Genomic DNA, 13,286 nt, shown 5'->3' with positions numbered 1-13,286 from the left:
TCGTTGTGATTACGAGGACCTGAGATAGATGAGTTTGTGAGATTCTGGTTATGTGTTGACAGATGTGATATATTGGACGGGTTAGTGTTATTGCTAGGAGTTGAGTGAAATTTCTCCTTGTATCCGTGGACCCGATTGCATGACCAGAAATTTCGAAAGTTCTTAGGTGGGAATTCCATTAGTAACCTAGGAATTCTTTCATCAGATGTATGTTGGGAATATACATTTGTTCTGAGCAATTCTAGCTCATACTTGACAATTGCAAGTGGCTTCGAATCAGATGTTGTTCATAGTAATTTTGTGGAAGTATTCTTACTAATTTTAGTGTGAGTGTAGTTGCTAAGAATTTATTATCAGATATTTCTGTCCATTGAATCAGCTTCATCTTTGAATTTTCATCGCTAGTCTAATGTTTTTGTCCATCTCCAGGATGGGTCCACCAACTCGCCAGAATCCGGGTCGTGAGAGTGAGCAATTAAACCCTCCACCACCCCCGCATCCTCCTCCTCATGAGGAATGGAAAGCTGTGATGGATGCAACCAATTCCAACACTCAGATGTTGCTCCAGTTGTTGCAAGAGAGGAATCAAGGGCAGCAGGCTAATTTCAACAATGGTTGTCAGCAGTTTGCATCCCTGAATCAATTCCTGGCAAACCAGCCGAAGTCCTTCACCTTCTGTTACTGGCCATTCGATGCGGATGATTGGCTCCATGACATGAACAAACACTTTGAGTGCAGTAATGTCAGACCAGAGGATTTGTCAAGTTTGCAACATTCCAGCTCAAGGGGTAGGCACTAGAATGGTGGCAGCAATTGAAGGCTTTCAGAGGCGACAGAGTGATGAGCTAGGATGATTTCTGCAAGGATTTCAGGACTCATTATATTGCAGCAATTTTTGTGGAAGAGATGCTTGATAAATTTAGGCGTTTGAAGCAAGGGGGTTTGTCTGTGTACAACTACAATGTGGAGTTCCACGAGCTGGCTCGTTATGCTAAGCAAGACATTCCAGATCAGAAGAGCAAGATTTATTAGTTCTGTGGTGGTTTGAAGGAAGACTTGCAGCTGGCCCTTGCCTTGCACGATCCTCTTGAGTTCGACCAGTTCTATAAGTTGGCTCTCAGGGCTGAGTCAGCTCTGCTCAAAGTTGAGAACTCAAGGAAGTGTTTCAGAGACTCCAGTTCCTCTTCCTCAACTCAGATTGTTCCAAAGCAACAGAAGTTCTGGGTTTCTCCTCCTCCTCGACAGCCTCATCAGTTCAAGCAGTCTGGTGGTCCTGGTTCTTCCCACCCTCCTAACCTAGCTTTCCAGAAGAAGTATCAGGAGCAGAAGCAAGGGAATCCTCAACCTCAATTCCGTTTGATGTCATAGGTGACTTGTCACAAGTGTGGGTAGAAGGGTCATTACTCTAACAAGTGCACCAACCAGCGACGTCTTCCGCCTCCTCCTCCAATCAGGCCTCCAAGCAATGCAATGGTGAAGTTTAATCCCAAGTCAGCAAGGGTGAACATGGTGAATGCAGCTAAAGTAGAGAACTCCTCAGATGTGAGCATGGGTAATCTCTTCGTTAATTCTATTCCCGCAAAGGTTTTGTTTGGCACTGGTGCATTGTATTCATTCCTGTCTATACCTTTTGCATCCAAGCATAATTTTCATGTGAAGGAGTTACCTAAGCCATTGTCGGTGGTCTATCCAGGCAAATTCATGCATGCAAGCACGCTAGCGCCAGATGTCTCTGTCAAGATGGGCAACTATTCCTTTCTGGCTTCTCCATTTGTCCTTGGCAAGTCGGATATTGATGTGATCCCTAGGATGGATTTTCTGGCGATGAACAAGGCATTTGTCGATTGTGAAGCCAAAGAAGTCAAGTTGACTCATCCTTCCGAGGACGTGATTATTTTCGCTACTCGTGATGACACGATCCGTATGTTTTATCTCAATGAGAAAGGTGAAATCTCTCCCATTTCTCAAGTTCCAGTGGTCTGTGAGTATGAAGATGTCTTTCCAGAAGAACTGCGAGGAATGCCTCTGCACCGGCCAGTTGAGTTTGTTATTGAACTTGAACCTGGAACTGAACTGGTCTACAACCATCTGTATAAACTTGGTCCCAAAGAGCTAAAAGAGTTGAAGAAGCAGCTTGATGAGCAAGAACGTTTGGGTATGATCAGACCAAGTTCTTCTCCTTGGGGTTGTGGTGTTCTGTTTGTCAAGAAGAAGGATGGCACATACCAACTCTATCGATTATCGTCCATTGAATAAGAAGACAACCAGGAACAAGTATTCACTTCCCAACATCAATGAATTGTTCGAGCAATTGAAAGGGGCCAAGATTTTCTCTAAGCTTGATCTCAGGATGGGCTATCATCAGACCCACATTTGTGAAGAAGAAATTCCCAAGACTACTTTCATGACAAGCTTTGGCTCTTATGAGTACATAGTGATGTCTTTTTGTCTCACCAATTCTCTTCCGACTTTCTCTCGGATGATGAATTATATCTTCTCGCCTTAAAAAATGAATTTGTCTTTGTGTATCTTGATGACATTCCGATCTTTTCTAAAACTGAGGAAGAGCATGCAGAACATCTCCGGCTTGTGCTTGATAAGCTAAGAGAGCATAAGTTCTATGTGAAGTTTTCCAAATGTGAATTCTGGTTGAAGGAAGTTGTGTACCTTGGGCACATCATCTCTACCAAGGGCATCAAAGTTGATCTAGTAAAGGTTCGGGCCATTGTTGAGTGGGAGCCTCCTCATAATGTGAAGCAGCTTCGAAGCTTTCTCTGGTTTGAAAGCTATTGCAAAAGGTTCGTTGAGAACTTCTCCAAGATTGCTAAGCCTATGTCCGACCTTCTTCAGAAGAGTGTGAAGTATGTGTGGTCTCCGGAGTGTCAATTGGCTTTCGATACACTCAAAGATAAACTCACCTCAACTCCAGTCTTGACTCTTACTGATGATTCCAAGCCTTAGCAAGTGTTCTATGATGCCTCTCTCCAAGACCTTGGTGCAGTCTTGATGCAAGAGAATAAAGTGGTAGCTTATACCTCGAGGCAGTTGAAGCCAAGTGAGAAGAACTACCCCACTCATGATCTCGAGTTGGCGGCAGTGGTCCATGCTTTGGTGACTTGGAGACACCTCTTGTTGGGAAGACAGGTTGAAGTCTACACCTATCACAAGAGTCTCAAATACATCTTCACCCAACATAGTCTCAATCTTCGGCAAACTCGTTGGGTGGAAATGATCCAAGATTATAATCCAAGCATCGACTTTACTCCAGGCAAAGCAAATCTCATTGCAGATGCTTTGAGCAGAAACGCTTACTGCAACAGTCTCATTCTGAAGCCTCTCCAACTTGATCTTTGTGAATCTTTCAGGAACCGCAACCTTCAGATAGTACCTCAGGGATTTCTTGCTAATCTCCAGATTTCTCTTACCTTGGAAGATCAAGTCTCCAAGCTCAACTTCTTGATGCTATGGTGAAGAAAGTAAAGATTGTCTTGCCAAAGAGCATTCCGAAATATAAGTGCTTCCGTGTTGATGACAAAGATACCTTGTTCTTTGAGGACCGCCTTGTCGTTCCAAAAGAAGAACTCGGGAAAGTTATCATGGATGAAGTCTATAATTCCCTCCTCTTGATACATCCAGGAAGCTCCAAAATGTATCAAGATCTAAAGCAGACCTTCCAGTGGACTCGCATGAGAGTAAAATTCCTCAGTTCATGAACGAATGTGATGTGTCGCAGAGTGAAGGCGTAGCATCAATGTCCAACAAGCCTCCTTCATCCTTTGCCCATACCCGAGTGGATATTCGATCACGTGGAGATGGATTTTGTCACTAGGTTCTGTAGTCCAAGAGAGGCAACGATGCCATCTTCGTCGTCATCGACAAGTTGAAAAACGTTGCTAATTTCCTTTCGGTCAAAGAATCTATCTCGGCACCTCAGCTTGCACAGTTGTATACGTCAAGGATAGTCTCTTTGAGCGGTGTTCCTATGATCATTTCTTCAGATCGTGGAAGCATATTTACTTCCAAGTTCTGGGATTCCTTTCAGACTCCGATGGATACTAAGATCCTTTTCGGTACAGCTTTCTGTTGGATATATGCCCTAGAGGCAATAATAAAATGGTTATTATTATATTTCCTTGTTCATGATAATTGTCTAGTGTTCATGATATAATTGTATTAATCGGAAACCGTAATACATGTGTCAATACATAGACCACACCATGTCCCTAGTGAGCCTCTAGTTGACTAGCTCGTTAATCAATAGATGATCATGGTTTCCTGACCATGGACATTGGATGTCGTTGATAAAGAGATCACATCATTAGGACAATGATGTGATGGACAAGACCCAATCCTAAGCATTGCACAAGATCGTGTAGTTCGTCTGCTAGAGCTTTTATAATGTCTAGTATCTTTTCCTTAGACCATGAGATTGTGCAACTCCGAGATACTATAGGAATGCTTTGGGTGTATCAAACGTCACAACATAACTAGGTGACTATAAAGGTGCACTACAGGTATCTCCGAAAGTGTTTGTTGGGTTGGTACGAATCGAGACTCAGATTTTTTCACTCCGTGTGACGGAGAGGTATCTCTGGGCTCACTCCATAATACATCATCATAATGAGCTCAATGTGAATAAGGAGTTAGGCACGAGATCATGTGTTATAGAACGAGTAAAGAGACTCACCGGTAATGATATTGAACAAGGTATAGGGATACCGACGATCGAATCTTGGGCAAGTAACATACCGATGGACAAAGGGAATTGTATACAGGATTAATGGAATCCATGACATCGTGGTTCATTCGATGAGATCATCGTGGACCATGTGGGAGCCAATATAGGTATCCAGATCCCGCTATTGGTTATTGGCCGGAGACTTAAGGTTCGGTGACGCTAGAGTTGTAATGGGAATTGTATGTGGTTACTTGTTCGGAGTCCCGGATGAGATCTCACATGTCATGAGGAGTTCAGGAATGGTCTGGAGGTGAAGATTTATATATGAGAAGTCCAGTTTGAGTCACCGGAAAAGTTTTGGGGTTAATCGGTATTGTACTAGGACCACTGAAAGGGTTTCGGGGGTCCACCTGCCCCGGAGGACCAGGTGCGCTGAATATGGGTGGGAACCGACCCCCTAGTAGGCTGGGCCCCCCAAGGGCCCAAGGCCCCTAGGGTTGGGAACCCTAGGGCGTGGGGGCTCCTCCCACCAACTTGGGAGGCAAGCCTCCCCCCTTGGCCACCGCCACCCCCTCTAGAGGCATCTAGAGGCTGGCCCCCTCTCCACTTCCCCCTATAAATAGATGGGGGATGAGAGGGTTGTGGCACCCCTGATCCCCTTGCCCCTGGCGCAACCCTTTCCCCTCCTACACCTCCTCCTCCTCCATAGTGCTTAGCAAAGCTCTACCAGAGAACCACGATCTCCACCGCCACCACACCGTCGTGCTGCCAAATATCTCCCTCAACTTCTCCTCCTCCCTTGATGGATCAAGAAGGAGGAGACGTTCCCAGGATATACGTGTGTTGAACGCGGAGGCGCCGTTCATTCGGCGCTTGGATCGGATCTTCCCCGATTTGAATCGCCGCGAGTACGACTGCATCAACTGCGTTCTTTGCAACACTTCCGCTTACCAATCTTCAAGGGTATGAAGATGCACCCCTCTCTATCTTTGCTAGCATCTCCTAGATTTATCTGGGTGACACGTATGATTTTTTTTGAATTATTACTATATTTCCCAACACTGGCATGAGAGCTAGGTCTATGCATAGATTCTATGCACGAGTAGAACACAAGTAGTTGTGGGTGATGATTTGGTCAATTGCTTGGCGTTACTAGTCCTATCTTGATTCAGCGGCATTGTGGGATGAAGCGGCCCATGCCGACTTTACACGTACGCTTACGTGTGACTGACTCCACCGCCTGACATGCACTTGTGGCATAAGGTGGCTAGCGGGTGTCTATCTCTCCCACTTTAGTCGGATTTGATTCGATGAGGAGGGTCCTTATGAAGGGTAAATAGCAATTGGCATATCACCGTTGTGGCTTTTACGTAGGTGAGAAACATTCTTTCTACAAACCCATAGCAACCACGTAAAACTTGCAACAACAATTAGAGGACGTCTAACTTGTTTTTGCATGGTGTGCTATGTGATGTGATATGGCCAAAAGGATGTGATGAAACATATGTGATGTATGAGATTGATCATGTTCTTGTAATAGGAATCACAACTTGCGTGTCGATGAGTATGACAACCGGCAGGAGCCATAGGAGTTGTCTTAGTTTATTGTATGACCTGCGTGTTAATCAAAAACACCATATATTTACTTTACTTTATTGCTAACCGTTAGCCATAGTAATAGAAGTAATAGTTGGCAAGACAACTTCATGAAGACACGATGATGGAGATCATGGTAACGTGCCGGTGACGATGGGGATCATGCCGCACCCCAAAGATGGAGATCAAGTGTGCAAGATGATTTAGCCATATCATGTCACTTTATGATTTGCATGTGATGTTTGTCATGTTTTTACATCTTATTAGCTTAGAATGACGGTAGCATAAATAAGATGACCCCTCACTAAAATTTCAAGAAATGTGTTCCCCCTAAATGTGCACCGTTGCGAAGGATCGTTGTTTCGAAGCAGCACGTGATGATCGGGTGTGATAGATTCTAACGTTCGCATACAATTGGTGTAAGCCAGATTTAGACACGCAAAACACTTAGGTTGACTTGATGAGCCTAGCATGTACAGACATGGCCTCGGAACACGAGAGACCGAAAGGCCGAACTTGAGTCGTATAGTAGATGCGATTAACATGGAGATGTTCACCATTGATGACTAGTCCGTAGCACGTGATGATTGGACACAGCCTAGTAGATATGGATCATGTATCACTAAGATGACTAGAGGGATGTCTATCTAAGTGGGAGTTCATTAAATAATTTTATTAGATGTACTTAATTATCATGAACTTAGTCTAAAATTGTATTTACAATCTATCTTGTAGGTCCATTGGCCCACCTAATGTTGCCCTCAGCTTCAACATGTTCCTAGATAAAACCAAGATGAAAGACGATGGAAGCAACTATACGGACTGGGTCCGTAACTTGAGGCTCATCCTCATAGCTTCCAGGAAAACATATGTCCTTGATGCACTGCTAGGTGACGCACCTATATTCGCGGGAAATCAAGACGTTATGAATGCATGACAGTCGCGTAGTGATGATTACTCCCTGGTTCAGTGCGGCATGCTTTACAGCTTAGAACCGGGGCTCCAAAAGAGTTTGAGCAACACGGAGCATATGAGATGTTCCAAGAGTTGAGAATGGTTTTCTAAGATCATGCCCGGGTAGAGAGGTATGAAGTATCCGACAAGTTCTTTAGTTGTAAGATGGAGGAAAATAGCTCTATCACTGAGCACATACTCAAAATGTGTGGGTTGCACAACCGCTTGTCTCAGTTGGGAGTTAATTTTCCAGATGACTTAGTTATTGACAGAATCCACGAGTCGCTTCTACCTAGGTACAAGAGCTTTGTGATGAACTTCATTATGGAAGGGATGGAGAAGTCCATTCCTGAGTTATATTCGATGTTGAAATTGGCATAGGTGGAAATCAAAAAGGAACATCAAGTGTTGATGGTGAATAAGACCACCAGTTACAAGAAAGGCAAGGGTAATAAGAACTTCATCAAGAACGGCAAAGCAGTTGCTTTGCCCAGTAAATAAATTGCCGGGAAGAAGCCCAAGAATGGACCCAAGCCTGAGACTGAGTGCTATTATTGGAAGGGAACCGGTCACTTGAAGCGGAAGTGCCCCGAGTACTTTGCGGATAAGAAGGCCGGTAACATCAAAGGTATATATGATATACATGTTATTGATGTGTACCTTACCAGCGCTCGTAGTAGCTCCTGGGTATTTGATACCGGTGCGGTTGCTTACATTTGTAACTCAAAAGAAGAGTTGCGGAATAAGCGGAGACTGGTGAAGGACGAGGTGACAATGCACATCGGGAATGGTTCCAAGGTCGATGTGATCGCTGTCGAAACACTACCTCTACATATACCTTTGGGATTAGTTTTAAACCTCAATAATTGTTATTTAGTACCAGCTTTGAGCATGAATATTGTATCTGGATCACGTTTGATGCAAGATGGCTATTCATTTAATTCTGAGAATAATGGTGGTTCTATATATATGAGAGACATGTTTTATGGTCATGCCCCCCTGGTCAATGGTTTATTTTTATTGAATCTCGAACGTGATGTTACACATATTCATAGTGTGAGTACCGAATCATGTAAGGTTGATAATGATAGTCCCACATACTTGTGGCACTACCGCCTTGGTCATATCGATGTCAAACGCATGAAGAAACTCCATGCAGATGAAACTTTGGAGTCTCTTGATTATGAATCATTTGACACGTGCGAACCATGCCTCATGGGGAAGATGACTAAGACTCCGTTTTCCGGAACAATGGAGTGAGCAACCAACTTGTTGGAAATAAGACATACCGATGTATGCGGTCCAATGAGCGTTGAGGCTCGCGGTGGCTATCGTTATGTTCTCACCCACAGTGATGAATTAAGCAGACATGGGTATGTCTACTTAATGAAACACAAGTCTGAGACCTTTGAAAACTTCAAGTAATTTTAGAGTGAGGTAGAGAATCAACGTGACAGGAAAATAAAGTTCTTACGATGTGATCGCGGAGGAGAATATTTGAGTCATGAGTTTGGTACGCATTTAAGGAAATGTGGAATTATTTCACAACTCACGCCGCCTGGCACACCTCGGCATAATGAGTGTCCAAACGTCGTAATCGCACTCTATTGGATATGGTGTGATCTATGATGTCTCTTACTGATTTACCGCTATCATTTTGGGGATATGCATTGGAGACTGCCACATTCACTTCAAATAAGGCGCCGTCTAAATCCGTTGAGACGACACCGTATGAATTATGGTTTGGGAAGAAACCTAAGTTGTCGTTTCTGAAAGTTTGGGGTTGCGATGCTTATGTCAAGAAACTTCAACCTGAAAAGCTCAAACCGAATCAGAAAAGTGCATATTCATAGGATACCCTAAGGAAACTATTGGGTATACCTTCTATCTTAGATCCGAAGGCAAGATCTTTGTTGCCAAGAATGGATCCTTTCTAGAGAAAGAGTTTCTCTTGAAAGAAGTAAGTGGGAGGAAAGTAGAACTTGAAGAGGTAATTGTACCCCCTCTCGAACCGAAGAGTAGCGCAGTGCAGGAAACTGATTGTGTGGTGCCTCCACCGACTAGAGAAGAAGTAAATGGTGATGATCATGAAACTTCAGATCAAGTTACTATTGAACTTCGTAGGTCCATGAGGACACGTTCCGCACCAGAGTGGTATGACAACCCTGTCCTGGAAATCATGTTGTTAGACAATGGTGAACCTTCGGACTATGAAGAAGCCATGACGGGCCCGGATTCGAACAAATGGCTTGAAGCCATGAAATCCGAGATAGCGTCCATGTATGAGAACAAAGTCTGGACTTTCGTGGACTTGCCTGATGATCGGCAAGCCATAGAAAATAAATGTATCTTTAAGAAGAAGACTGACGCGGATGGTAATGTGACCGTCTATAAGGCTCGACTTGCCGCTAAGGGTTATCGACAAGTTCAAGGAGTTGATTACAATGAGAGTTTCTCACCTGTAGTGATGCTGAAGTCCGTCTGAATCATGTTCCCGCATTTTATGATTATGAGATCTCGCAAATGGACGTCAAAACGGCATTCCTTCACGATTTTCTTAAGGAAGAATTGTATATGATGTAGCTATAAGGTTTTGTGGATCCTAAGAATGCCGACAAGGTATGCAAGCTCCAACGCTCCATCTATGGGCTGGTGCAAGCATCTCGGAGTTGGAACATTCGCTTTGATAAGTTGATCAAAGCATTTGGGTTTGTACAGTCTTATGGAGAAGCCTGTATTTACAAGAAAGTGAGTGGGAGCTTTGTAGCATTTCTCATTTTATACATGGATGACATATTGTTGATGGAAATGATATAGAACTTTTGGAAAGCATAAAGGCCTACTTGAATAAGTGTTTTCAATGAAGGACCTTGGAGAAGCTGCTTACATATTAGGCATCAAGATCTATAGAGATAGATCAAGACGCATCATTGGTATTTCACAAAGCACATACATTGACAAGATATTCAAGAAGTTCAATATGGATAAGTCCAAGAAGGGGTACTTGCGTGTATTGCAAGGTGTAAGATTGAGCACAGCTCACTGCCCGATCACGGCAGAAGATTGAGGAAAGATGAGTGTCGTCCCCTATGCCTCAGCCGTAGGCTCTATTATGTATGCCATGCTGTGTACCAAACCTGATGTGAACTTTGCCATAAGTTTGGTAGGGAGGTACCAAAGTGATACCGGAATGGAACACTGGATATCGGTCAAGAATATCTTTAAGTACCTAAAAAGGACTAAAGATATGTTTCTCGTTTACGGAGGTGCCGAAGAGCTCGTCGTAAAGGATTACGTTGATGCTAGCTTGGACACAGATCCGGATGAGTCCAAGTCACAAACTGGATACATGTATATTTTGAATGCTGGGGCAGTCAACTGGTGCAGTTGCAAGCAAAGGGTCGTGGCAGCATCTACATGTGAAGCGCAGTACATAGCTACTTCCTAGCGCAGCGCATGAAGGAGTGTGGATGAAGGAGTTCATCACCGACCTAGGAGTGATTCCCAATGCGTCAGGCCTGATGACAATTTCCTGTGACAACATTGGAGCTATTATCATTTCCAAGGAGCCCAGGTTTCACAAGAAGACCAAACACATCAAGTGCCGTTCAACTCCATTCGTGGTTACATTCAGGATGGAGATATGGATATTTTTAAAGTATATACGGATCTGAATGTCGCAGATCCGTTGACAAAACCTATTCCATGAGCAAAACATGATGAGCACCAAAACTCTATGGGTGTTCGATTCATCACAATGTAATTGATTATTGACTATAATGCAAGTGGGAGACTGTTAGAAATATGCCTTAAAGGCAATAATAAAATGGTTATTATTATATTTCCTTGTTCATGATAATTGTCTATTGGTCATGCTATAATTTTATTAACCGTAAACTGTAATACATGTGTGAATACATAGACCACACCATGTCCCTAGTGAGCCTCTAGTTGACTAGCTCGTTGACAATAGATGGTCATGGTTTCCTAACCATGGACATTGGATGTCGTTGATAACGGGATCACATCATTAGGAGAATGATGTGATGGACAAGACCCAATCGTAAGCATATCATGGGATCGTGTAGTTTGTCTGCTACTGCTAGAGCTTTTCTAATGTCAATGATCATTTCCTTAGACCATGAGGCTGTGCAACTCCCGGAAACCGTAGGAATTCTTTGGGTGTATCAAACACAACAATGGAATTGGGTGACTATAAAGGTGCACTACAGGTATCTCCGAAAGTGTCTGTTGGGTTGGTACGAATCGAGATTGGGATTTGTCACTCCGTGTGACGGAGAGGTATCTCTGGGCCCACTCGGTAATACATCATCATAATGAGCTCAATGTGACTAAGGAGTTAGTCACAGGATCATGTGTTATGGAACAAGTAAAAAGACTCGTTGGTAATGAGATTGAACAAGGTATAGGGATACCGACGATCAAATCTCGGGTAAGTAACATACCGATGGACAAAAGGAATTGTATACGTGATTAATTGAATCCCTGACATCGTTGTTCATCCGATGAGATCATCATGGAACATGTGGGAGCCAATATGGGTATCCAGATCCCACTATTGGTTATTGGCCGGAGAGGTGTCTCGGTCATGTCTGCATGGTTTCCGAACCCGTAGGGTCTACACACTTAAGGTTCGGTGACGCTAGAATTGTAATGGGAATTGTATGTGGTTACCGAAAGTTGTTCGGAGCCACAGATGAGATCTCAGACGTCACGAGGAGTTCCGAAATGGTCTAGAGGTGAAGATTTATATATGGGAAGTCCAATTTGAGTCACCGAAAAACTTTCAGGGTTTATCAGTATTGTACGTGGACCACCGAAAGGGTTCCGGGGGTCCACCGGGAGGGCCCACCTACCCCGGAGGACCACGTGGGCTGAATAAGGGTGGGAACCAGCCCCCTAGTGGGCTCGTGCGCCCCCAAGGGCCCAAGGCGCCTAGGGTTGGGAACTCTAGGGCATGGGGTTTCTCCCACCAACCTCGGAGGCAAGCCTCCTCCCTTGGCCACCCCCGCCCCCTCTAGAGACATCTATGAGGCCGCCCCCCTCTACCATCCCCCCTTTAAATAGATGGGGGCAAGAGGGCTGCGGAACCCATGATTCCCTTGCCCCTGGCGCAGCCCTTCCCCACAACACCTCCTCCTCCTCTGTTGTGCTTAGCAAAGCCCTGCCGGAGAACCACGAGCTCCACGGCCACCAAGACGTCATGCTGCCGGAGCTCTCCATCAAATTCTCCTCCCCTCTTGCTTGATCAAGAAGGAGGAGACGTCCCCGAGCTGTACGTGTGTTGAACACGGAGGCGCTGTTCATTCGGCGCTTGGATCGGATCTTTCGTGATTTGAATCGACGCGATTACGACTCCATCAACCGCGTTCTTTGCAACCCTTCCGCTTAGCAATCTTCAAGGGTATGAATATGCACTCCCTCTCTCTCATTGCTAGAATATCCTAGATTGATCTTGGTGACACGTAGGATTTTTTTAAATTATTACTACGTTCCCCAACAGTGGCATCAAAGCTAGGTCTATGCATAGATTCTATGCACGAGTAGAACACAAGTAGTTGTGGGCGATGATTTTGTCATTTTGCTTGCCGTTACAAGTCCCATCTTGATTCAGACGCATTGTGGGATGAAGAGGACCGTACCGACTTTACACGTACGCTTAAGTGTGACTAGTTCCACTGCCTGACATGCACTTGTTGCATAAGGTGGCTAACGGGAGTGTGTCTCTCCCACTTTAGTCGGATCGGATTCGATGAAGAGGGTCCTTATTAAGGGTAAATAGAAATTTGCATATCACCGTTGTGGATTTTACGTAGGTGAGAAACGTTCTTGCTAGAAACCCATAACAGCCACGTAAAACTCGCAACAACAATTAGAGGACGTCTAACTTGTTTTTGAAGGGTATGCTATGTGATGTCATATGGCCAAAAGGACGTGATGAAATATATGTGATGTATGAGATTGATCATGTTCTTGTGATAGGAATCGCGACTTGCATGTCGATGAGTATGACAACCGGCAGGAGCCATAGGAGTTG

Source organism: Hordeum vulgare, chromosome 6H, assembly GCF_904849725.1.
Source record: "Hordeum vulgare subsp. vulgare chromosome 6H, MorexV3_pseudomolecules_assembly, whole genome shotgun sequence".
Classification (NCBI taxonomy): Eukaryota; Viridiplantae; Streptophyta; class Magnoliopsida; order Poales; family Poaceae; genus Hordeum; species Hordeum vulgare.
The sequence above is the reverse complement of the archived record's forward strand: the minus strand, read 5'-3'. Positions refer to the sequence as shown.